The following is a 24,881-nucleotide window of genomic DNA, read 5'->3' as shown; positions in this document are numbered from 1 at the left end:
AGAACTCTGCAAAACCAGGCTCAGAGGAGGAGAACCCTGTAGAACCAGGCTCAGAGGAGGAGAACCCTGTAGAACCAGGCTCAGAGGAGGAGAACCCTGCAAAACCAGGCTCAGAGGAGGAGAACCCTGCAAAACCAGGCTCAGAGGAGGAGAACCCTGCAAAACCAGGCTCAGAGGTGGAGAACTCTGCAAAACCAGGCTCAGAGGAGGAGAACCCTGTAGAACCAGGCTCAGAGGAGGAGAACCCTGTAGAACCAGGCTCAGAGGTGGAGAACCCTGCAAAACCAGGCTCAGAGGAGGAGAACCCTGCAGAACCAGGCTCAGAGGAGGAGAACCCTGCAAAACCAGGCTCAGAGGAGGAGAACCCTGTAGAACCAGGCTCAGAGGAGGAGAACCCTGTAGAACCAGGCTCAGAGGAGGAGAACCCTGTAGAACCAGGCTCAGAGGAGGAGAACCCTGCAAAACCAGGCTCAGAGGTGGAGAACCCTGCAAAACCAGGCTCAGAGGAGGAGAACCCTGCAGAACCAGGCTCAGAGGAGGAGAACCCTGCAAAACCAGGCTCAGAGGTGGAGAACCCTGCAAAACCAGGCTCAGAGGAGGAGAACCCTGCAGAACCAGGCTCAGAGGAGGAGAACCCTGCAAAACCAGGCTCAGAGGTGGAGAACTCTGCAAAACCAGGCTCAGAGGAGGAGAACCCTGCAGAACCAGGCTCAGAGGAGGAGAACCCTGCAAAACCAGGCTCAGAGGTGGAGAACTCTGCAAAACCAGGCTCAGAGGAGGAGAACCCTGTAGAACCAGGCTCAGAGGAGGAGAACCCTGCAGAACCAGGCTCAGAGGAGGAGAACCCTGCAGAACCAGGCTCAGAGGAGGAGAACCCTGCAGAACCAGGCTCAGAGGAGGAGAACCCTGTAGAACCAGGCTCAGAGGAGGAGAACCCTGCAGAACCAGGCTCAGAGGAGGAGAACCCTGTAGAACCAGGCTCAGAGGAGGAGAACCCTGCAAAACCAGGCTCAGAGGAGGAGAACCCTGCAAAACCAGGCTCAGAGGAGGAGAACCCTGCAGAACCAGGCTCAGAGGAGGAGAACCCTGCAAAACCAGGCTCAGAGGTGGAGAACTCTGCAAAACCAGGCTCAGAGGAGGAGAACCCTGCAGAACCAGGCTCAGAGGAGGAGAACCCTGCAAAACCAGGCTCAGAGGTGGAGAACTCTGCAAAACCAGGCTCAGAGGAGGAGAACCCTGCAGAACCAGGCTCAGAGGAGGAGAACCCTGCAAAACCAGGCTCAGAGGTGGAGAACTCTGCAAAACCAGGCTCAGAGGAGGAGAACCCTGTAGAACCAGGCTCAGAGGAGGAGAACCCTGCAGAACCAGGCTCAGAGGAGGAGAACCCTGCAGAACCAGGCTCAGAGGAGGAGAACCCTGCAGAACCAGGCTCAGAGGAGGAGAACCCTGTAGAACCAGGCTCAGAGGAGGAGAACCCTGCAGAACCAGGCTCAGAGGAGGAGAACCCTGTAGAACCAGGCTCAGAGGAGGAGAACCCTGCAAAACCAGGCTCAGAGGTGGAGAACCCTGCAAAACCAGGCTCAGAGGAGGAGAACCCTGCAGAACCAGGCTCAGAGGAGGAGAACCCTGCAAAACCAGGCTCAGAGGTGGAGAACTCTGCAAAACCAGGCTCAGAGGAGGAGAACCCTGTAGAACCAGGCTCAGAGGAGGAGAACCCTGCAGAACCAGGCTCAGAGGAGGAGAACCCTGCAGAACCAGGCTCAGAGGAGGAGAACCCTGCAGAACCAGGCTCAGAGGAGGAGAACCCTGTAGAACCAGGCTCAGAGGAGGAGAACCCTGCAAAACCAGGCTCAGAGGTGGAGAACCCTGCAAAACCAGGCTCAGAGGAGGAGAACCCTGCAGAACCAGGCTCAGAGGAGGAGAACCCTGCAGAACCAGGCTCAGAGGAGGAGAACCCTGTAGAACCAGGCTCAGAGGAGGAGAAACCTGCAAAACCAGGCTCAGAGGAGGAGAACCCTGCAGAACCAGGCTCAGAGGAGGAGAACCCTGCAAAACCAGGCTCAGAGGTGGAGAACCCTGCAGAACCAGGCTCAGAGGAGGAGAACCCTGTAGAACCAGGCTCAGAGGAGGAGAACCCTGTAGAACCAGGCTCAGAGGAGGAGAAACCTGCAAAACCAGGCTCAGAGGAGGAGAACCCTGCAGAACCAGGCTCAGAGGAGGAGAACCCTGCAAAACCAGGCTCAGAGGTGTAGAACCCTGCAAAACCAGGCTCAGAGGAGGAGAACCCTGCAGAACCAGGCTCAGAGGAGGAGAACCCTGCAGAACCAGGCTCAGAGGAGGAGAACCCTGCAAAACCAGGCTCAGAGGAGGAGAACCCTGCAGAACCAGGCTCAGAGGAGGAGAACCCTGCAAAACCAGGCTCAGAGGTGGAGAACCCTGCAAAACCAGGCTCAGAGGAGGAGAACCCTGCAGAACCAGGCTCAGAGGAGGAGAACCCTGCAGAACCAGGCTCAGAGGAGGAGAACCCTGCAGAACCAGGCTCAGAGGTGACGGCTTTCTGCTATTCCGGTTGGGGTGAGGGAACAGAAAGAGAAGGAGATAGGACAGACAGTTTCTTGTATCTACTTACATTTCATGTACATACAGAGGCTAAAAGTACATAGGCTAAAAGAGAAACAATCATCAGTGACATGTAGTAATGAAACATTACACTGAAAATCTATCATGAATCTATCAAGATAGGAGCTTTTTTTTGAATGAAAGTCTTATAAAATTCAGCTTGTAAGCCCATCCTGCCCTGGGCACTTCCCGGATTTCATAGACCTGGCTGCTGAAATGAGTTCTTCAACAGAAATAACTCTTTTCAAGTTACTGGGGACATCTGAATGGATCCTGGGTACATTAGGTGAGTGAAAGAAGCTTTCAAAATGAGAGATCTCTGCTGTACTTTCAGTGGTGCATAACAATATTTAAAAATCTCTGAATTCATCATTGATTTTCTTAGGATCAACAGTGACACCCTGTGCTGTGCTTATTTGTGGAATTTGATGAGTTGCTAAAGTCTGTCACAAATAATAAGCCGGCTGGCTTTGTCCCCTGGTAAAAAGTATGTTTCAATTTGAATAGCATTTCTGTTGTGTGATCTGTGGCTAGAACCTCAAACTCAGTCTGTAGAGAGAGACATTCTTTGTAAAGGGATGGAGAGGGGGAGACAGCACATGTTGTAGTTGTGAAATGCGTTTTCTCAATTTATTAAACTTAACTTTGCTAATTTTCCTCTCAAAGCTGCAATGAGAAATAATTTCACCCCAAATGTAAGCTTTGAGGGTCTCCTATAGCACATATATAGACATATCAGGGGTCTTATTTATTCTGAGGAAAAAGTCAATCTGCTTTGAGATGAAATCCACAAAGCTGTTGTTTGTGAGTAGGCGGTAGTTAAAATGCCATGGGGAGCGGTTGTTATCAAATCCCTCAAGTTTTACATCCATAGTAACTAGGGCTGTCAATCGATTAAAATATTTCATTTGCATTGTTCGGATTATTCGCATGATGGTCGATAGTTAACTCTCGATTAATTGCAAATTGATTGCATTTTTTTTTACTCTACTCTAAATGTACATAAACACACAAACACCTTGGATATGACTGTTGCATTATATGAGACAGATTTTACTGATGGGAGGCTTCCATTGTCAACAAGAAAATGATCAATATGACTCAATGTATGAGTGTACACTTGATGAGTAAAAATGAATACTCTCCACCAGAAGGTTAAAAAATGCCAGGGATCAGACATTGCAGTGTTAATTATAGGACTGACTCAATTTGGCGGACTTTGAGAAGGTGCAGTGTTAGATAGTGGAGTGATCCATGTTGGGGTCCAGCCAACAATTAAAATCTCCCCCAATAAGAACAAAATGAGAGGATATGTCTGGTAGAGTGGAGAACAGTGCTTTAAAGGAGCAGTCATTGTCCCTATGAGGGTCATATAGATTAACAAAAAGCATTTGTGTTTTGTGAATTTTACCACTAAGTATTATGTGTCTCCCATTTGTATCGGCTATAACTTTACAACACACAAAAGTACTGATTTGTGGAATATAATAGCGACTCCTCTGGATTTACTAGGAAATTGAGAATGATAAGTTTCCAATCGAGTAACTATTTAGTCTGTGAAAAGTTTTTTTTTTTTTTTTTTTTTTTAATTTATTTGAGTAACATGATAAAATAAAAACAAATCAAAACCACATCAACAAACAAAAATACAATGGTGGTACTCAAAGGGAGCAGGTGGAAGTTCAAAGAACTTATAACAGTCCCACCCCCCCCCGTCCTGCACAATCAACAATCCAAAGTAGAAGAACACAAAACAATTTGCACAAATAGCGTGCTCATTCAATTTAAGGATAGCAACAAAAAAAAACTGCAAACAATTTGCACAGCAGTGTACTCAGTGTAAAGTTTATCTGGGCACCCAGGTGTTGAAGATGGTGCAAGGCCTTGCTGTGCTTATTAGGATTATTTAAAATTCTGCAGTTCCAGCTGAAAAATTTTATCCCACTGTGACAAGGTGATTTCCGTTCTCACTCTGCACACTTTCATTTGGACTGGATGTCGCTTATCGCTGTTAGCCCGGAGCTTGTCAGTTATCCACAGATGATAGCGAGTGACTACAGATGGGTCACGGTCCGATCGTGTAGCGATCGTGCTCGGGTTCTACAGGCTGTAAAACAGGCAAGCTTGTGACCGGATCACCATCAGCAGTCAGCAAACAGACGGCAGGAAACAGCAGCTCGTCCGATCTATACTAATAGTTAGCCGAGATACGCCCAGCGCTAATCTGATTTCCTGGTTCAGATGCCGACTCACCAAACATCAAACCCGCGTACAACAGACATGAATCATGAACCAACGGCAGTAAATGAGTGAACTTCTTCAATGACGCACACAAACTTCACGATCCTTCCCTCTGCCCGTGCACTGCTGCTCCATGGTTTCAGCACTGAACTACAGGTGTGGAGGGCGGCGTGGCAGCATGGCTTCGTGTAGATTTGCTCCTTCACCTTCACATCAGTGGACCTGATGAGCCCATCAGAGCTAGGATGAGTCTTGACCACCCTCCCAATGGGCCAGAGGGCTCGTGGCAGGTGAGGATCGGCAATCATTACCACGCAGCCTGGTGCCATGCCCTCAGGCGTGACCTGCAACTCCTGGCGCCCCTGCAGGCTGGGAATATACAACTGGATGAAATGGGCCCAAACGTGGTCAGCCAGAATCTGAACAGCTCTGCTGGGGTTCCCGGATGAGCGATGAAATGCCGGAGTGCAATCAGGAATGAATTGGTGTCAATGGTGGTGAGGAGGTCCAGGTGAACTGCTCTCTAGGTGAGGCATTTGAAGATTATGCCCCACCTCTTCTCAAGGCACTGACCAACCTTCATCTCAAATGGCTCGAAACAGTCCATACCGGTTGTGTTAGATATTTCTTGATCTTAAATCACATGAAATGTTATCTCTGTTTTGAGTTTTCCTAGAATAATTGTACAATAAAATGTTGTTTATCACAAAATGATATTTGAAAACTAGGGATCGTCTTATAATCAGAGTTGTCCTATATTCGGGCCAATATGGTGCACTCCCTTTGGAACCGTGATCTGAATTGATGTATCTTTTGTTTTACCAACACCGCCCCCCCCATTCTGTCTGAATTCCTTTAACTATGTTCCTTTTCAAGACGGAGTGCCAAGTAATTTCGTTGTAACTTGTAACTTCTGTAACTTGCTGCGATGACAATAAATGAGTGTTCCATTCCACAGTGGCAGTACTGGACTATATCAAGTTCTGTATTGGAACTGTCTCTGTGGACAAAGTCATCTGGGTTTTTCCAAATCAGAAACCCTGGATGACCGGCCAGCTCAGCTCACTCCTCAAAGCCCGTGAATCCGCCTTCAGGTCAGGCAACAGAGTTCTGTACGGTGTGGATCAAGCTGAGCTGAAAAGGGGAATTAAAAAAGCCAAAGTGGACTACAAGAGGAGGATAGAGTACCACCTCACCAGCAACCGACCACGAGAGGTGTGGCAGGGACTGCAGGACATCACAAACTTCAGAGGATGTGGCACTGAACTGGCACTGAACACAAAAACAAACAAAAAACAAAGGAGATCATGGCCCTGACGGTGTACCTGGAGAGGTGCTCTGAGCATGTGCACACCAGTTGTCCAGAGTCTTCTGCAGGATTTTCAACCTCTTCCTGGCCCAAGCAGTCATCCCCATCTGCCTGAAATCCACCACAATCACCGCCACTTGCCTCAGTGACTATCGCCCTGCTGCCCTCACAGTCATCATCTTGAAGTGCTTCTAGAGACTGGTTCTTCACCACATACAGGACTGTCTCCCCCCATACTCGACCTCCACCAGTTTGCATACCGGGGAGCAGAGCCACAGAGGACGCCATCCCCATAGCCCTGCATGCTGTGCTGAGCCACCTGGAACAACAGCACAGCTACGCCAGGATGTCGGCCTTTAACACAATCAACACAGACTGTGAGACTTGGCCCCCACCGTTCCTCCACCCGCAGCCTGAGCACCGGATCACCTCAGGGCTTCGTGCTGAGCCCCCTCCTGTACTGCCTCTGTACCTACGACTGCAGTCCGGCCCACCAAAGCAACATCATCATCAGACACCACTGTGGTGTCGTCATTTGCTGACGACACCACAGTGGTGGGACTGATCTCACAGGGAGACGAGGCGGCCTACAGAGAGGAGCTCCAGAGGCTGACCGCCTGGTGCTCTGACAATTAGCTGGCACTGAACACACAAAAAACAAAGCAGATCATCGTGGACTTCAGGAGGAACAGGAGTGACCCACCCCCCCTCTACATCAACAGCGAGTGTGTGGAAAGGGTCCACACATTCAGGTTCCTGTCAGTCCAGCTCTCTGATGACCTCTCCTGGACAGCCAACATCACAGCTGTCCTCAAGAAGGCCCAGCAGCATCTCCACTTCCTGAGAGTCCTCAGGAGGAACTACCTGGACAGGCAGCTGCTGCTGGCCTTCTCCTGCTCGTCCATTCAGAACCTGCTGAGCTGCTGCATCTCCACCTGGTACGGGAGCTGCACCACGCCGGACAGAGGGAGGCTTCAGAGGACAATCAAGGCAGCAAAGTGGATCATCGGCTGCCCTCTCCTCTTCCTGATGGACATCTGCTCCACCCAGTGCCTCAGCAGAGCTCACAACATCATCAAGAACAGTTCACACCCTGGTGCTCAGCTGTTGGACCTGTTACCCTCTGGTAGGCGCTACAGGAGCATCTAAATGAAAACAAACAGACTGAAAAACAGCTTCTTCCCAAGAGCCATCACCACCCTGAAGTCGGCCATACAATGACTAAGGTCATTAGCATGTGCAATGTGCAATACTGATATGTCTGCCACTGCAGTTGCTGCTACTTTTTTATACTTATTTAATAAGTTTATGTGCAATACGTGACAGTTACTGATTGGTATATACCATCCACCATGGATGGATACCATGCATCCATTTGCAGTAAAATTTATATATCTTCTACTGTGCTATACAAGTTAAACATATTCTATTGTCCATGCATTCCATATCTACTTCCTGTAGAAGGTAGATATGCAATCCATATCTACTTCCTGTGCAATACGATGTAAACAACATAGAAAATACTAGGGACAGGACTATTCATTCATTAGTGTTTGTCATCTACCTCATATTGTACACTGAACCTCAATTATGCTGTGCACAAGTCTGCGTTCATCTTGTATATATCTTGTACATTAAAAGCCTCCTTGCAGCTTGTCAATTTTTTTCTCTTATACTATTTTTTGTATACTTTTTTAACTTAACCACCTTTTGCACTGAAAGGAGAAGCTCTCCAATCTCATTGTACATTCTCTATAATGACAATAAAGACTATTCCGATTCTGATTCTGACTGTGAGGTGGACAATATGCCTCAAGCTCCCTTTTAATTACCTCCGCCAGGAGGTTATGTAATCATGTCGGTTTGTTGGTTGGTTTGTTGGTTTGTTGGTTGGTTGGCTGGATTGTTAACAAGATCCTGGAAAAAATAATGGACAGATTGCAATGAAACTTTGTGGAAAGGTGCATCTTGGGCTAACTTTGAATTGATTAAATTTTGGTGATGATCCGGATCACTGTCTGGATCCAGGAATTTTTTAAAGGATTCTTTATCATTGAGAGATAGGGAGTCTTTCACATGGTTGGGCAGGCCCGCCGACAGTGGGGGACAATCGCCTGGTTCACACAGGATGCGCCGCTTCCAATGCGGAAGTGGGAAGCATCGCGCACCGACTGTCAGATCAGCGCTCCTGTTAACCTATCTGACGGTTCATACAGGAGACGCGGGGGACCGCCGCGTGCGTAGCGGCTCGCGCCGTGGAGCGCAGCCGCTCCGCTCCTCTCTATTTTCACCACGAGCTGTGCGTGCCCTGGACCGCCAGTTGTAAAGCTGGACAGAGCAGATCGCACCACACAGGAAGTCGGGAACGGAAAATACGGCAGAATCCGGTCAATTTTCAAATTAAAATGAAGTAAAATAACATAAATTATGTTGCTTTTCAGTTTTCCTTTTCAGATAAACACACACACACACACACACACGCACACAGGGAGAGAGGGCGACAGGGCGACAGAGAGAGGCACTGCACGCTGCAGCGCTCCGCTCCGCTCACACCCATGATCACAATGTTGTGTGATTATATCTGGTGTTCTTATAGTTGTTGGCGACTGATTTGAGCTGTGGTGGAGGTCTGCGCTCTCTGAGTGCCAATTTCTAGTTAGGGATGCAACGGTACGCGGCTGAATATTGAACAGTTCGGTACGCTCGTCACGGGACAATTCACCCTAATGGACGGCGGTTTTTCGGTTTTGTGATTCATTTTACACAGCTGCTTTTCAGCCTGTCGTTTATGTGTATGTGCCTGTCCGGACGGATAAATAATGCTCTCTCTCCACGAGCTAATGTCCAACCGCAGCTGTGTTGCTGCTCACGCTGCAGCGCTGCTAAGCGCTGTTGTTGTTGTTCTTCTTCTACTAATTTCCGGCAGACTAGGTGCCTCACGGCACATTGCTGCCTCTCTTGGTGAAGTCCAATATCGCAACAACAAATATGCTGTTGTAACTGTAGCCGGGTCAAAGTGCAGTGATAGTTGCCAGGCCCGCTTATGACCAGCTTTTTATTTTGAAAAGTCGCTTGTCAATGCTGGCAGTCATAAGTTGAGGGATTTCGTTGTTTTTTTTTTTTGTTTTTTTTTTTGTTTTTTTTTTTTTTGCTTGTTCCATAGTGCCGTTTTGGGCTTTTCTGCTCCCAAACCCAGCTGAGACTTGGAGCATGTCCCTATCAGTGGCTCCAAACACATCGACTTTATTGCGTATTTTACTGAACAAATCTGGCAACACTGAGTGCAGCTTATACTTACAGAAGGCATGTCCAGCAAGAGCGGAAGAGTTGAGAGACAGAACTTTGAGGAGGCATCAGCTTTGTTTAAATCTCCGGTGTGGGTAAAATTATAGTTACTAAACGTAACTACAGTTCTACGAGTGTGTGAGTGCCCACCTACGAGCTTCGCTATTGGTACTGTCCCTGGCACCAGCCAGACACTGAGACAAATCAAAAAGATGACGCACCAATCTAGAACTGTAGTTACGTTTAGTAACTATAATTTGTGGTGCTTAGCCCACCTATGGGCTTTGCTATTGATACACTACCAAGGCGGAGGCCGTAGGGATAAATGTACCCCCAGCTGGACAGGCTGACAAGATTGGCACGGAAAAGGAAGCAGGCAGGCTGTACGCCCAGTACCGTCACACCAAACCTCCAAGACACCGACGGCCAGCAGCCTCGCACCGAGGCACTGACCGCAGACGTGTCTGACAACCACCATAACACAATGGCACAGAAACGCCAGCCAGGACTCCCCAGAGTCACAACGGCAGGCAACAGGACCACACACGGCCTGAATCCCTCCAGGGAAGCAGTAGCCGGCCAGGTCAGGAACCAACACAGTCAAGCCACAGAACTCCTGTTCTCGCTGAAAACTGACATGGCCACAGAATCTGCGCACATATCCATCAGGTAGGAGCGCATGAAGGTGGACCCAGAGGCCCAAGAGGCGGCCTGGCAAATGTCACCCACCGTGACACCTCTGCACAGAACCGCAGAAGCGGCAACACTACGTGTAGAAAAAGCACGAACCACCGCGGGCGGTTCCGAGCCTCATAGGCAGCCGTAATAGCGCCACCGACCCAGTGGGCAGGGTGCTGTGAGGACAGCGGGGCACCACACCCCCTGGCTGCAAATCTCACAAACAGCTGGTCCATAGTGCGGAAACTAGCTGTATGCTCAACGTAGCAATGCAGAGCCCCAACCAGACACAGCGACGGCAGCCATGGATCATCAACTGACGAACCAGGTGAGGAGCAAAGTGCCCTGATCCGGATCACCGAAAGTCCGAAGTGATCACCTTGGGATGAAAAGTCAAGCTAGGCCAAAGATGAACCAGTCCCCCCATCCTGGCTGAAGGTCCCTGGCACTCCCAGGATGGTGGACACCACGGCTGGGGGAGATCTAGCCCAGCTAATCTCAACCTCTCAGCATCCAGACCAGGAGTCTCCTGCCCAAGATGGGGCGGGACCGCGGGACCACAGGCCCCCCCCCCCCCCACCTCCCCCGCTTGGAGTAGGGCATCGGGTTCGTCGGGGATCGGCCAGGGATCCTCAACCGCCAACTTAACCAGGTCCGGGAACCACCTGGCGCCCGGGTTGTCCGGGGCTACCACCAGAATGTGAAGACCCTGCAACCGCACCCGACGCAGCAAAGGGGTCAAGAGGCAGGTCGGAGGGAAGGCGTGCAGGAGGCCCAAAGGCCAGACCCTGTGAGCCGAGGCGTCTACCCCGAGAGGGGGTTTGTCTGACGACCTGAGCAAGAACCAGAATGGGCACTGTGCGTTGTCCACACTGATGAAAAGGTCGGCCACCGGGTTAGATGCTTACCTGAAGCAGGCAAAGCAGCTATCCTTTGTAGAGCGGTGTACCGCAGCTGCGGCAGGTGAAAAAGGCCCGACACCGGAGGGCGACTCATATCGGGCCAGCTTGTCCATGTCTAGTCTTCGTCTTTGTCTTTATCTTTTTCTTGAGAGTGGGAGCTTCTAGTGATCAGTCTCATGGCTGAGAAAGAAGAAGGGAGTTGTGCGGGTTCGGGCTGGTGATATCCCCTTGGTGAGGGGCAGGGCAGTGTGCCCGCACGCGAGCGAGATTGGCGCTGTAGCTGTTTTTGATCTGTCTCAGTGTCTGGCTGGTGCCAAGGAGAGTACCAATAGCGAAGTCCGTAAGTGGGCTAAGCACCACACGAAGTAGAACTTCGGTTTATACTGCTGTATAATGTATACAAGCAGTCAGGCAATAAGAGGCAATTTATTGTTTGAAAATACTATGTTCAGTATCTGTTATCATGAGAGAAGCGCATGATATTATAAAGTACACCAGTGATAATGTTATTTGTTAATGTTTACTGTGAAATGCAGTTTCTGCTGACAAGCAAAATAAAGGGATATTGTTTGAGAGAAAAAAGTTGTTCTCTTTATGCACAAAATGTGTACCGTACCGAATTACAAGATTCTGCAACAGTGAAGACAACAACCAGTAAAATATACACGATACACTGCATTGCAAAAAAGGATAACCTAAATACAAGATATCAACACTAAATTAAAGAAAACTACTCTAAAAACTAGTGAAATTATCTGTCCATGCACCAAGTGAATTTTACTTAAAAAGAGATCTTGATATAAGAATATTAAACCAAGAAATTAGTCTCTGTATCTTAAATATATCTTAAATCAAGTGAGATGAGACATTTTGACTGAAAACAAGACTTTTGAACTTGGTAAGATTTTGAATTTTTGCAGTTTTTGCAGTGTGGTGTTCAATGGAGTGTCACTGCTTAAAACCTTTAAGTGAGCATGTAAACATCACTTCAAAAAGAAACAGATCTGATTTCACCAAGGGCCAAATTCTGGCCTGGGCACCAAGTCGAGGGCCACAGCACCCGTGGGACACACGGCGCAGGGAGGGGGGTGCCACCGCACCCCCACTTCAGTGACAGTACAGATACCAACATTGAATCTGCACTTAGTGCATCACAACATTATTATCAATTGTGCCCTGGGATTCATGAATTCTGTTTGTGAGAGTTACACAAAGACAAATTGCACTCTGGAGGTCAGGACCAATCATTCACTCAAAATAAATATTTGGTTATTACAGTCTGTCTGGAAACTTGCCAGATTTATAACACCAGCCAGTGGTACTGGAACTGAAAATACAATTTCAACAATTTACTTTGCTAGTTTGAACAAATCAACAGCAATACAGCTATAACAGCAGCCAGTTTTACATTCTGAAATAATAAATAAATTTAATAAAAGTGATTCAAAAGCAATGCAGATGTGTATTAGATTGATGTCTGACTCCCGTTCTCTGACTCCTGGTCTGCACTTGAGGTCACTGAGAATGAGCTCATGAGTTTTCTTGTTTTTTGTTTTTCAGATTGAAACACCTCACCTGAATAAAAGTGGGTCAACACCTCAACATGGTCTTTCTAGAGACTCCATGAACACAGAATGAAACTTTGATGAGATAAATCACTCTTCACAAGGTGAAAGATGAACCCACATCAGGAAGTCCTCTTGAAAATTCTGGATGACTTGGGCAGTAAAGACTTCAAGACATTCAAGTGGCATTTATCTCAAAATGTGCTCTTTGAAGGGATCAAACCAATCCCAAAGAGTAAACTGGAGGAAGCCGACAGGCTAGACACAGTGGATAAAATGATCAACACCTACAGCAATCATTCTCTTGAAGTCACTAAAATAGTTTTAAAGAAAATGAATATGAAGGGTATGTTGGAGAAAATCCCTAAAAACATCTCAGAACCTAAAGGTAAGTCTTTAAAATATTATCCTACATATAGTATATAATATCATTTGCACAATGTAAACAACAGGGATGAATCATTGTAAGCAGTTCAAATTTGACTCAACATTAGTTGATTTGTTTTTTTGTTTGTTTGTTTTTTTTTGTCTCCAAAAAATAATAGGGGAACACAGTCCTCAAAAGTTGAATTCCTCAGTGACATCTAAGAAGAGTCAGGAAAAACTCAAGACCAACCTGAAAATGAGGTTCCAGCGTGTGTTTGAGGGGATCGCTAAACCAGGAGAGTCCACCGTCCTGAACCAGATCTACACAGAGCTCTACATCACAGCCGGAGGGACTGCAGAGGTCAATCAGGAACATGAGGTCTTACAGATTGAAACAGCATCAAGGACAGCAGACAGAGCAGAAACAAGCATCAGACCAGGAGACATATTTAAAGCCCCACCTGGAAGATCTGAACCAATCAGAACGGTGCTGACAAAGGGAGTGGCTGGCATTGGGAAAACAGTCCTGACACAGAAGTTCACTCTGGACTGGGCTGAAGACAAAGCCAATCAGGACATCCACTTCATATTTCCATTCACCTTCAGAGAGCTGAATTTAGAGAAGGAGAAGAAGTTCAGCTTGGTGGAACTTGTTCATCACTTCTTCACTGAAACTAAAGAAGCAGGAATCTACAGCTTTGAAGAATTCCAGGTGGTCTTCATCTTTGATGGTCTGGATGAGTGTCGATTCCCTCTGAACTTCCACCAGACTGAGATCCTGACTGATGTTACAGAGTCCACCTCAGTGGATGTTCTGCTGATAAACCTCATCAGGGGGAAACTGCTTCGCTCTGCTCGAATCTGGATCACCACACGACCTGCAGCAGCCAATCAGATCCCTGCTGACTGTGTGGACATGGTGACAGAGGTCCAAGGGTTTAACGAATTACAGAAGGAGAAGTACTTCAAGAAGAGGTTCAGAGAGGAGGAGCAGGCCCGCAGGATCATCTCCCACATCAAGACCTCACGAAGCATCCACATCATGTGCCACATCCCGGTCTTCTGCTGGATCACAGCTACAGTTCTGGAGAAGGTGTTGAAGAGCAGAGAGGGAGGAGAGCTGCCCAAGACCCTGACTCAGATGTACATCTACCACCTGGTGGTCCAGGTCAAATTGAACAGTGTCAAGTATGATGGAGGAGCTGCCACAGATGAAACCTGGAGTCCAGAGAACAGGAAAGCTATAGAGTCTCTGGGAAAACTGGCTTTTGATCAACTGCAGAAAGGAAACCTGATCTTTTATCAATCTGACCTTACGGATTGTGGCATCGACCTCACAGCACCCTCAGTGTACTCAGGAATGTTCACACAACTCTTGAAAGAGGAGAAAGGCTTGTTCAAGGACAAGGTGTTCTGCTTCATCCATCTGAGCCTTCAAGAGTTTCTGGCTGCTCTTCATGTCCATCAGACCTTCGTCAACTCTGGAATCATCCTCCTGAAAGAACAGCAAACCTGGTGGTTGCCAAAACTGATGATGAAAAAACCAAAACTAAACCTCACCCATCTTCATCGGAGAGCTGTGGACGAGGCCTTGAAGAGTCCAAATGGACACCTGGACTTGTTCCTCCGCTTCCTCCTGGGTCTTTCACTGCAGACCAATCAGAGTCTCCTTCGAGGTCTGCTGACACAGACAGGAAGTAGCTCACAGACCAATCAGGAAACAGTCCAGTACATCAAGAAGAAGCTGAATGAGAGTCAGTCTGCAGAGAGAAGCATCAATCTGTTCCACTGTCTGAATGAAATGAATGATGGTTCTCTGGTGGAGGAGATCCAACAGTCCCTGAGATCAGGAAGTCTCTCCACAGATGAAGTGTCTCCTGCTCAGTGGTCAGCTCTGGTCTTCATCTTGCTGTCATCAGAAGAAGATCTGAAGGAGTTTGACCTGAAGAAATACTGTGCATCAGAGGAGGCTCTTCTGAGGCTGCTGCCAGTGGTCAAAGCCTCCAACAAAGCTCTGTACGTACTGCATGAACTAATATATAGAACTGAGTCCATGACGAACATTAAACTGTTTTTCATTGTTGCATCTTTTTCAGATTGAGTAGCTGCGATCTATCAGAGAGAAGCTGTGGAGCTCTGTCTTCAGTTCTCAGCTCTCAGTCCTCCAGTCTGACACATCTGGACCTGAGTAACAACGACCTGAAGAATTCAGGAGTGAAGCTTCTATCTCGCGGACTGGAGAGTCCTCATTGTAAACTGGAAGCTCTCAGGTCAGGATCCAGATGCTAGTTGATCATGTGGAGGATCTTCCTTTTTCCTTCTTGACTTGATGCAGCCATGTTTGTGTCTCCAGTCTGTCAGGGTGTCTGGTCTCAGAGGAAGGCTGTGCTTCTCTGGTCTCAGCTGTGAGATCCAAGTCCTCCCATCTGACAGAGCTGGACCTGAGCTACAACCATCCAGGAGACTCAGGAGTCAAACTACTGTCTGCTGCTGTGGAGGATCCACACTGCAAACTGAAGACTCTCAGGTATGAACTCACAACAGGAGCTCATCCTGGAGACTGAGATGTTCTTCAGAATGTTTCCAGTTGATGATCAGACAGGATTTATCAGAGGGAGGTTTTATTACAGGTCCTTCTCAAGAAATTAGCATATTGTGACAAAGTGCATTATTTTCTGTAATGTACCGATAAACATCAGTCTTTCATATATGTTAGATTCATTACAGACAACTGAAGTAGTTCAAGCCTTTCATTGTGTTAATATTATTGATTTTGACCAAAAAGTAAAGAAAAACCTACAATCCCTATCTCAAAAAATTAGCAGATTCCATTCGACCAAAAAAAGAGAAGTGTTTTTAATACAAGAAAAGTCAATCTTCGAATAGTTATGTTCATTTATGCACTCAACACTTGGTCAGGAATCCTTTTGCAGAAATTATTGCTTCAATGCGGCGTGGCATGGAGGCAATCAGCCTGTGGCACTGCTGAGGTGTTATGGAGGCCCAGGATGCTTTGATAGCGGCCTTAAGCTCATCCACAGTGGGGGGTCTGGTGACTCTCAGCTTCCCCTTCACAATATCCCACAGATTCTGTATGGGGTTCAGGTCAGGAGAGTTAGCAGGCCAGTTGAGCACAGCAGGACCATGGTCAGTAAACCATTTACCAGTGGTTTTGGCACTGTGAGCAGGTGCCAGGTCGTGCTGAAAAATGAAATCTTCATCTCCATAAAGCTTTTCAGCAGATGAAAGCATGAAGTGCTACAAAATCTCCTGATAGCTAGCTGCATTGACCCTGCCCTTGATAAAACACAGTGGACCACCACCAGCAGCTGACATGGCACCCCAGATCATAACTGACTGTGGGTACTGGACTCTGGACTTCAGGCATTTTGGCATTTCCTTCCCCCAAGTCTTCCTCCAGATTCTGGCACCTTGATTTCCGAATGATATGCAAAATTTGCTTTCACCCGAAAAAAGTACTTTGGACCACTGAGCAACAGTCCAGTGCTGCTTCCCTGTAGCCCAGGTCAGGCGCTTCTACCGCTGTTTCTGGTTCAAAAATGGCTTGACCTGGGGAATACGGCACCTGTAGCCCATTTCCTGCACACGCCTGTGCACGGTGTCTCTGGATGTTTCTACTCCAGACTCAGTCCACTGCTTCCACAGGTCCCCCAAGGTTTGGAATCGACCCTTCTTCACAATCTTCCTCAGGGTCCAACCACCTCTTCTCGTTGTGCAGTGTTTTCTGCCACACTTTTTCCTTCCCACAGACTTCCCACTGAGGTGCCTTGATACCACACTCTGGGAACAGCCTGTTCGCTCAGAAATTTCGTGTCTTACCCTCTTGCTTGAGAGTGTCAATGATGGCCTTCTGGGCAGCAGTCAGGTCGACAGTCTTACCCAAGATTGCGGTTTTGAGTAATGAACCAGACTGGGAGTTTTTAAAGGCCTCAGGAATCTTTTGCAGGTGTTTAGAGTGAACTGGTTGATTCAGATGATTAGGTTAATAGCTTGTTTATTGTACCTTTTCATAATATGCTAATTTTTTGAGATAGGGATGTTGATTTTTCTTTACTTTTTGGCCAATATCATCAATATTAAAACAATAAAAGGCTTAAACGACTTCAGTTGTGTGTAATGAATCTAACATATATGGAAGTCTAATGTTTATCAGTACATTACAGAAAATAATGCACTTTGTCACAATATGCTAATTTTTTGAGAAGGACCTGTACTGTCGTGGAGAAGGCCCCTAAAATGCTGTACAGCATTCCTCACATATGTAAACCCATGCACAAGCTCTATCATTAGATGTAGGAAAAACATTTGATAGGGATTAATGGGAGATTCATGTGTGATGATTTGGAAGGGTTTGTTTTAGGAGAGGAGTTTATCAATTTTATAAAGTTTATCTGTCATTCACCAGAGGATTGCGTCTTGACAAATGGCTTTCCCCCAAGTCCTGGAGCTTCTGAATAGATACTTCCCTATGCCTGCATGTCAGACAGGGATACGGCACTGAGCTCTTCAAGTGCAAAGGGGTTTGTACCTCCCTCGGCATGATGAAAAATGACAGAACAACTGTTCCTTCTTTTTAATGCTCAGGGCTTGTTCACTTCCAATCCCAAACCCCAAATGTGAGAACTCATTGGATGAATCACATTATAAAAGGATCGATCCTTTCTCCACTTGCAAACAAGACTTCGAGATACAGGAACTTCTCCACTTGAGCCAGGCTCTCTAACCTACACAGGGCAGGCATGGACCAAGGCTCATGATTTGGAGGTGCTGATCCACATCGATGTTACTTCAAACATGACTGAAAACTGCCCAAGTGCATGTTGTAAGTCCAGGTTTGACAAAGCCAACAGGACAACATTATCTACAAAAAGCAGGGACAAAATCCTGTGGTCCCCAAACTGGACCCCTCCAGCAAGTGGCTGCGCTTACAAATTCTGTCCATAAAAATGAGGAAGAGAACTGGTGACAAATGGCTGCCTTGCTGGAAACCAACATACACCGGGATCAGGTCTGACTTACTGCTGACAATGCCAACTAGACTTCTACGTCAGTCATCCAGAGACTGGACAGCCCATAATGAAAGGCCCCAGACTCTGCACTCCCAGAGCACTTCCCACAAGATATCATGAGGGACACAGTTGAACACCTTACCCAAATTCACAATAGACATATGAAATGGTTGGGCAAACTCCCACGAGCCCTCAAGCACCCTATAGAGAGTATAGAACTGGTCCAGTGTTCTGTAACCAGGACGAAAACTGTATTGTTCCTGCTGAATCCAAGGTTCAACTATCAGTTGAATCCTCCTCTCCAGTACCCATGACTAGACCTCTCCGGGGAGACTGAGGAGTGTGATCCGCTATAGTTGGAACAAAACTTCTTGTCCCCCTTTTTTGAAATAGTAACCACCACCCCATTGTTGCATTGTTGCAGACACATGTCAATCAAGACAGTACCTGCACATCCAGAGACTACACTGTGTTTCCACCGGATGTGACGCAATTTTTTTGTGTGATGAGATTATATAGAAAGTCAATGTAATTTCTCAATTGTTGCTTAATCTTGAGCGGTGAGCAATGAAACGGTGAGCGGCAAGCGTTTCCAGTAAAAATTCACTCACCACTCGCAGCTCAATTTGAAATAATTGAACTTTTCAAGCGAATTTGGTTGTTGACGCACCAGGACAGCCGATCAGCATCCTCCTGATAGCCTTCCTCCGGGGCTTGAAGTGATGTGATACCGCTGAGAGCGGCGAGGGTTTTTTGCAAATGATTCATTCATTCATTCATTCATGAATGAATGAATGAATGAATTTTTGCAAATGAACTAGTGATAAAACTCGAGCATAGCGCGGTGCGATTACGTAGGTAAAGCATTTGTGATTGGTGTCTCCCAAACTGGCAACCTGCTTAACGCTCTACGGGAAGGGGGGGGGCGTTATGTGACGTAATATTACCTATTGCACCTTCAGCAATGGTTTACATGGGAAAGATGTAGCCAGCAGAGACGAGATAACAACGCCCCCCATCCCCCCACCCCGCAAAAAAAATTGATGTCTATGGTTAAGACTCCTCATGTTGGAGGGAAAACCCTTCTGACTGTCTTTCTTCCTGCAGGGTGGACCATGGTGGACAGCAGAGGCTCAAACCTGGTCCAAGGAAGTGTAAGTTGGACTTATTGAGTGTCTCTTTGTCTTTCATTCAAAGGTTTTGATTCATTAAAACTTTACTGGCAAGAGAAGCCTGACAAGAAGTGTTGCAATGAAAGTTTCTCTGAATGAACATGTCAGGAAGTCCACAAACAACAATTCCATCACATGTGTCACATCAGGACTTTTCTCTTTTTCTCCCCATCAGATCTCACTCAACCTGACCTGGACACAAACTCAATGAGCAGAAACCTCAAACTGTTCAACAACAACAGGAAGGTGACACAAGTGGAGGAAAAGCAGCCGTATCCTCATCATCGAGACAGATTTGATTATTGGACTCAGGTGCTGTGTAAAAATGTTCTGAGTGGTCGATGTTATTGGGAGGTCGAGTGGAGCGGAAAGGTTTCCATATCAGTGAGTTGCAGGGGAATCAGAAGGAAAGGAGTCAGTGAGGAGTGTAGATTTGGATGGAATCATCAGTCCTGGAGTCTATACTGCTCTGCTGAAGGTTACGATGTCAGGCACAGTTACAGGACAACATCAATCTCTTCACCCTCCTCCTCCTCCTCCTCTTCCTCTGGTAGAGTAGGAGTGTATGTGGACTGTCCTGCTGGCTCTCTGTCCTTCTTCAGAGTCTCCTCTGACTCTCTGATCCACCTCCACACCTTCAAGGCTACATTCACTGAGCCTCTCTATGGTGGATTTGGACTCTGGCTTCCTGGTTCTTCAGTGAGTCTGTGTCCTCTGTAGGAAGGACGTCTCTGTCTCTGACAGCAGTCCTGTCAACACCAATCAGAGACACAGAACATATTAGTGGTGTTCAGCAGGGCTCACTGACAGAGCCTCAAACAATTTGCAAATGTACATTACCTTCCTGGTCAGAAAACCCACTTTTCCTTCAAAGACACAAAGGAACGTGGTAACTATTTGGGAATTATAAAGTCACAAGTCATGCAAAGCTTGAACTATTTGATTTGCATGATGTGTTGATTTAATTACGCAGCTGAGTTTAATTGCTGATGATCTGACAATTAATCTGTGAACTAATATTAGCCTTGCCTCATGGAAAAGAGGATTTTTCCATACTGTTTTATAGCTGTGACCTACAAACCTACAGTCATCTACCCAAAGACAACATCATACATGTAATTAAACATCATCTGAACAACTTCACACACGTTGCAACACAAATCACTCACACAGACTCAAACACAAATTGGGCTTTCAGCAGAGTTATACTGGAACAAGCGCACACAGGTGTTCAGATAACCCTCCTCTGATATGTCATTTTGGTTGTAGTCTTTGGCTGTCCGCCATTTTGATTTGTAGGTCACATTGCCTCATTTCTCCCTCTCTCTATCACTCGCTCTCTGTCTGTCACACACAGGCACACACCAGCATGTATGTCATTAGTTAGATATGGTTTGCTTTATGTTATTAACAGTATTTTTTGGGATCATAATTGTATTTCTGTTTCACATTTATAAATGAAATGCCAATTTTTTTCTTTGTCAAGAACTCCAAGTTCAACCTGTTTTCTGATACTGATATGAATGAACTGGCTATCATTTCCTGTTGCAGGTGACGCCCCGAGGCTCCCTGATGTACATCACATCTCAATTCCTTTCATAGTTAATGACTATCTTTGATGATTATTATTACTGATAGCTGAATACACTATAAGGTTGATGCCCAACTCAGTGGTGCTCTTAAGTTGATTCCCAACAAAGTGGACAATAAATGTAAAGCAGGTGTGTGAACCTCCGACATCATTTGTGCTTAAGTAATCATGCTAATAAACAAAAATGTGATCGTGTTAAATGTGTTTCGGGGACATTTTAATTTAAGAACAGCAACTTTTCCACAGTGCCTGACTTCAGGCAGTTTCTTTCTGTCCTATTTTTAAGATTATTTCACCTGCTTTTAAAAATAGTCTTTCTTGGGACACAGATGAAGCTGGATCACATAGAATCTTACCAGAAAGCCCACGCCACTCGTTGTGTACATTTTTATCCATTTCCCAGTATTGTAGCTGGACCACTGATCTCTGCACATTTGGTCCTGCAAGGTATTTTTTGACTTCACTGTTGAATCCATGGTTTCATTTTGGATTCTTGAGCTGTGAGGTGGGCCCTCCTGGAACTTATGGGGGCATCAAGACCACCAGCAGTGGTGGGGCAAGGGTCCTTGGGGGCTCCAAGCAAATAAATTCATCGGGCGCCCACGCCATCCATGCACACCGAAAAAAAACTTTTTTTTGCACACAAGTTTTGGAACATTTAATATTTATTAGAGCTGGGCAACGATTAAATTCCTTAATCGCGAGTAATTGTAATCCTGGAATTAATCGTGATTAAAATGGCTCATTTGAAGTCTGCCAAGGCCATTCAAAATGTGTGTGTGTTATATACAATAGGTAATCAAGAACGAGTTTGTTTATTCAAATAGACATGAATAATCAGCAGCATCACAGGTATCCAGCAGGTAATTTGACACAGTTCTGTGTTCAAGTGTCATCAACCAAGTCACAACCAAGTCAGAAACAGGTGAAAAATGGAAGTTTCTTATGAGCGACATTTCCTCAAACTTCATCATATCTCCGACTCTCAGACAGAGAAGGCAGGATAAATTCAGTCACGCCGAATTGTGCCTCATCCTTACCTTTATTAAGCCAGATTGTGTGTTGAAGGGAAATGTACTTTGTTTTGCGTGTTTTGAAGAAGGCCCAGCGGGAGAAACGGTGCACCGGCAAAACACGTAATTTAAGTTTGATTTTCATTTTTTTCATATTTGCGCTCCTGATTTCAGTTTGTGCCTTACACCAGCCTTTTCCTCCTGATTTTTCTGATAATTCGGCCAAGTTCAATACGGCAAATAATGAGGAATGGACCGTGTTTCACCGCTAAAAGCGCGAGAGTGTGTTTTGTTTTGACGGTCAGCAGAAGCGGTGTGACTCTCGCGGCGCAGGACAGGTTGGGCTTGTTCCCCCCCACAGCGTTATTCAGCCAGGCTGGGCCAGGCAGACAGCAACACTAAAATATATCAAAGTGAACTGCGTAGCTTGCATGTGTAGACCCAGCTCCCAGACCCAACTTTGAAAAGCAGAGATAACGGCGACATTTTTTTCTCGCGCGATAAGAGTCTCGCGGTAACGCAGCACGTTACCGTTGTTAACGGCCCAGCTATAATATGTATACTGAAAAACTTAGAGAACCCCTAATCTCTTCTATTAGATCCAGGGACCAACAGAAGTCCTTGAAAGCCCTGGCTTATCAATAATTATATTAGACAATAAACCTTGGGGCTCGCCTGATTCACGCAGACAGCGCTGAACGCTGATAGGGCCGTGCGGGGCCCCCCAAGGGGGTTTGCTACATCGTCGTTTCATAATTGCATCATAAATGCCGATTGTTGTCGTTTCTGTGCAGTACATGTATTAGCAGTTGGGGTACCCGGTCTCTCAGGGGCCTCCTTGCGGGCCCCCCTAAAAGCCGGGGCCCCAGGCAATTGCCTGGTTTGCCTGTTGGCACGCCCCGCCTCTGCTTAAAGGACACAGGACAAAACCAAGATAAGGGTTCAATTGTTTATTTAACATTTTCCATGTGTCGGCATCTTCTAGATGTAATTTGACGAAGATTTGGAAATTAAAATGAACCCTTATCACCCGTGCCCAAAAGTTATATCAAAAAAAGAAACAAAGTATCAAAAGAAGGAAGGCCCTTCTTAAGAAAAAGACAAGTTCACAGCCCAACTTCTATGGAGCCGTAGGAGCTGATCCCTCGTCCAAACTAAAGGCAAAAACCCAACTAAACCCAATTCAAAAGAAAAGCAAAAACGGGACGGCTGGACACACCTGGACAAACAATGGACAGTGATCACAAAGAGAAGCCGGCTAACTGGCTAGCGTGCCGTGGCCAGCACCATGCTTGCCAAACAGAACCGGAGACCGGGGCGCGCTGGGACGAGAGCGCACACCTGGCATGACTGGTGGAACGAAGTGAGAGAGAGAGAGAGAGAGAGAGAGTGAGAGGTCGAGACCGCCGCCTCCAGCGCTGCTATTTATAGCGCGGCGGCGCGACTCAATCAAATCAAAACCCAGAAAATGGGAAACAGATAATTACTTCAGAAAAATTGACGGAAAACAAAATCCCCAAAAAAACAGGACAAATATTCACAAAATACTTGAACGGCAAAAAAACAAAAAAATAACTAAAGAAAACGATGTGCCATGACAGAAACACTCATTCCAAGAACTATATTAAGTAAAATAAACTCAAAAGTAGTTTGTCAATTTCTTTGACTGCTCATTTCTTCCTCAGTTTAAGTGAAAAATATCTTAAAACCAGATCAACTAAACAAGATTATTATTCCTCATTAGCTTCTAGCTCAAAATGAGACAAAGCATGTATGCTAAATGAAAGCACACAGAATTGACACTGGCAATAACATTTATTGGAATCATTTCTCAATTATTGCTTCATGCATACAGTGCTCGCAAAGATTACTTTTTGCTTCTCAAAACATAAAGAACTGAAGCATTTCATGTCAACATACAATGTGTATAATTCAATTCAATTCAGCTTTATTTATGAAGTGCCAGTTACAACATGGTGGTTTCTAGACACTTTTACAGAGAAAAACCCAACAGATCCACATGAGCAGCATAAGCAACTGTGGAAAGGAAAAACTCCCTTTTAACAGGAAGAAACCTTTGCAGAACCAGGCTCAGAGGAGGAGAACCCTGCAGAACCAGGCTCAGAGGAGGAGAACCCTGCAGAACCAGGCTCAGAGGTGGAGAACCCTGTAGAACCAGGCTCAGAGGTGGAGAACCCTGTAGAACCAGGCTCAGAGGTGGAGAACCCTGTAGAACCAGGCTCAGAGGTGGAGAACCCTGTAGAACCAGGCTCAGAGGTGACGGCTTTCTGCTATTCCGGTTGGGGTGAGGGGACAGAAAAAGAAGGAGATAGGACAGACAGTTTCTTGTATCTACTTACATTTCTTATATAAACACAGTACATAGGCTACAAGAGGAACAATCATCAATGACGTGGTAATATAATGAAATTACAGTAATACAATGAAATTACATTGAATGACAGAAAGGAGCAGAACTGGGAGCCGGTTCCACATAGCAGGAGCCCGGAGTTAAAGCTCGTGTCCGGAGTTTCCGTTCGTTTCCAGCGTAGGTATCATTTTTCAATAGAGCTTAAATCTGTTAGTCTGGTTCGATACTACAATATAATATTAGCATAAAGCAATATAAAAATTTATTTATGAGCCCCGCCTTCGTCTCATAGACCCCCATGTTATCCGAAAAAGCGGCGGTCAGCATCAGCCAATAGAGTTCGAGCTTCCGCCTTGTTGCGCTGTCAATCAAAGTGTGCACACAGCCAGAGAGCACGGCTGCTCGCCCAGGCAGAGGTGAGTTAGTTCTGCAGCAGCCGCCCCGCTTACCTCCGATATATCCACTGTCTGCTGAACATCCACCGTAAACAGCTAAACATGGAGGATGCTGTAGGACTCGGAGGCTCGACGGATAATAGCGTGCACAATTAAAGGGGCGTGGCTTGGTCGCTCATGAAAGCAGAGGGAGGGCGGAACCTCGAGACATTGGATTAAAAAAAAACCTCTCTCTTTCAAAACTCCGGACACGAGCTTTAAGTAAACGCTTACACCCACTGGGTCCAGGTTCCTCGATTAATCAGTGGAGCAGCTGTTTTGATTGATGCCCAATTAGAATTGAA

The 24,881-nt window shown here is 46.4% G+C and overlaps 1 pseudogene; it reads left to right on the top strand.

The window, feature by feature from the left end:
• LOC115382188 (NLR family CARD domain-containing protein 3-like) overlaps positions 1–24,881 on the top strand; it is a 58,439-nt pseudogene that overhangs the window by 6,056 nt on the left and 27,502 nt on the right.

The sequence above is a fragment of the Salarias fasciatus genome, chromosome 23 (assembly GCF_902148845.1).
Source record: "Salarias fasciatus chromosome 23, fSalaFa1.1, whole genome shotgun sequence".
NCBI classification, from domain to species: Eukaryota; Metazoa; Chordata; class Actinopteri; order Blenniiformes; family Blenniidae; genus Salarias; species Salarias fasciatus.
This window is presented reverse-complemented; position numbering and strand designations above follow the sequence as displayed.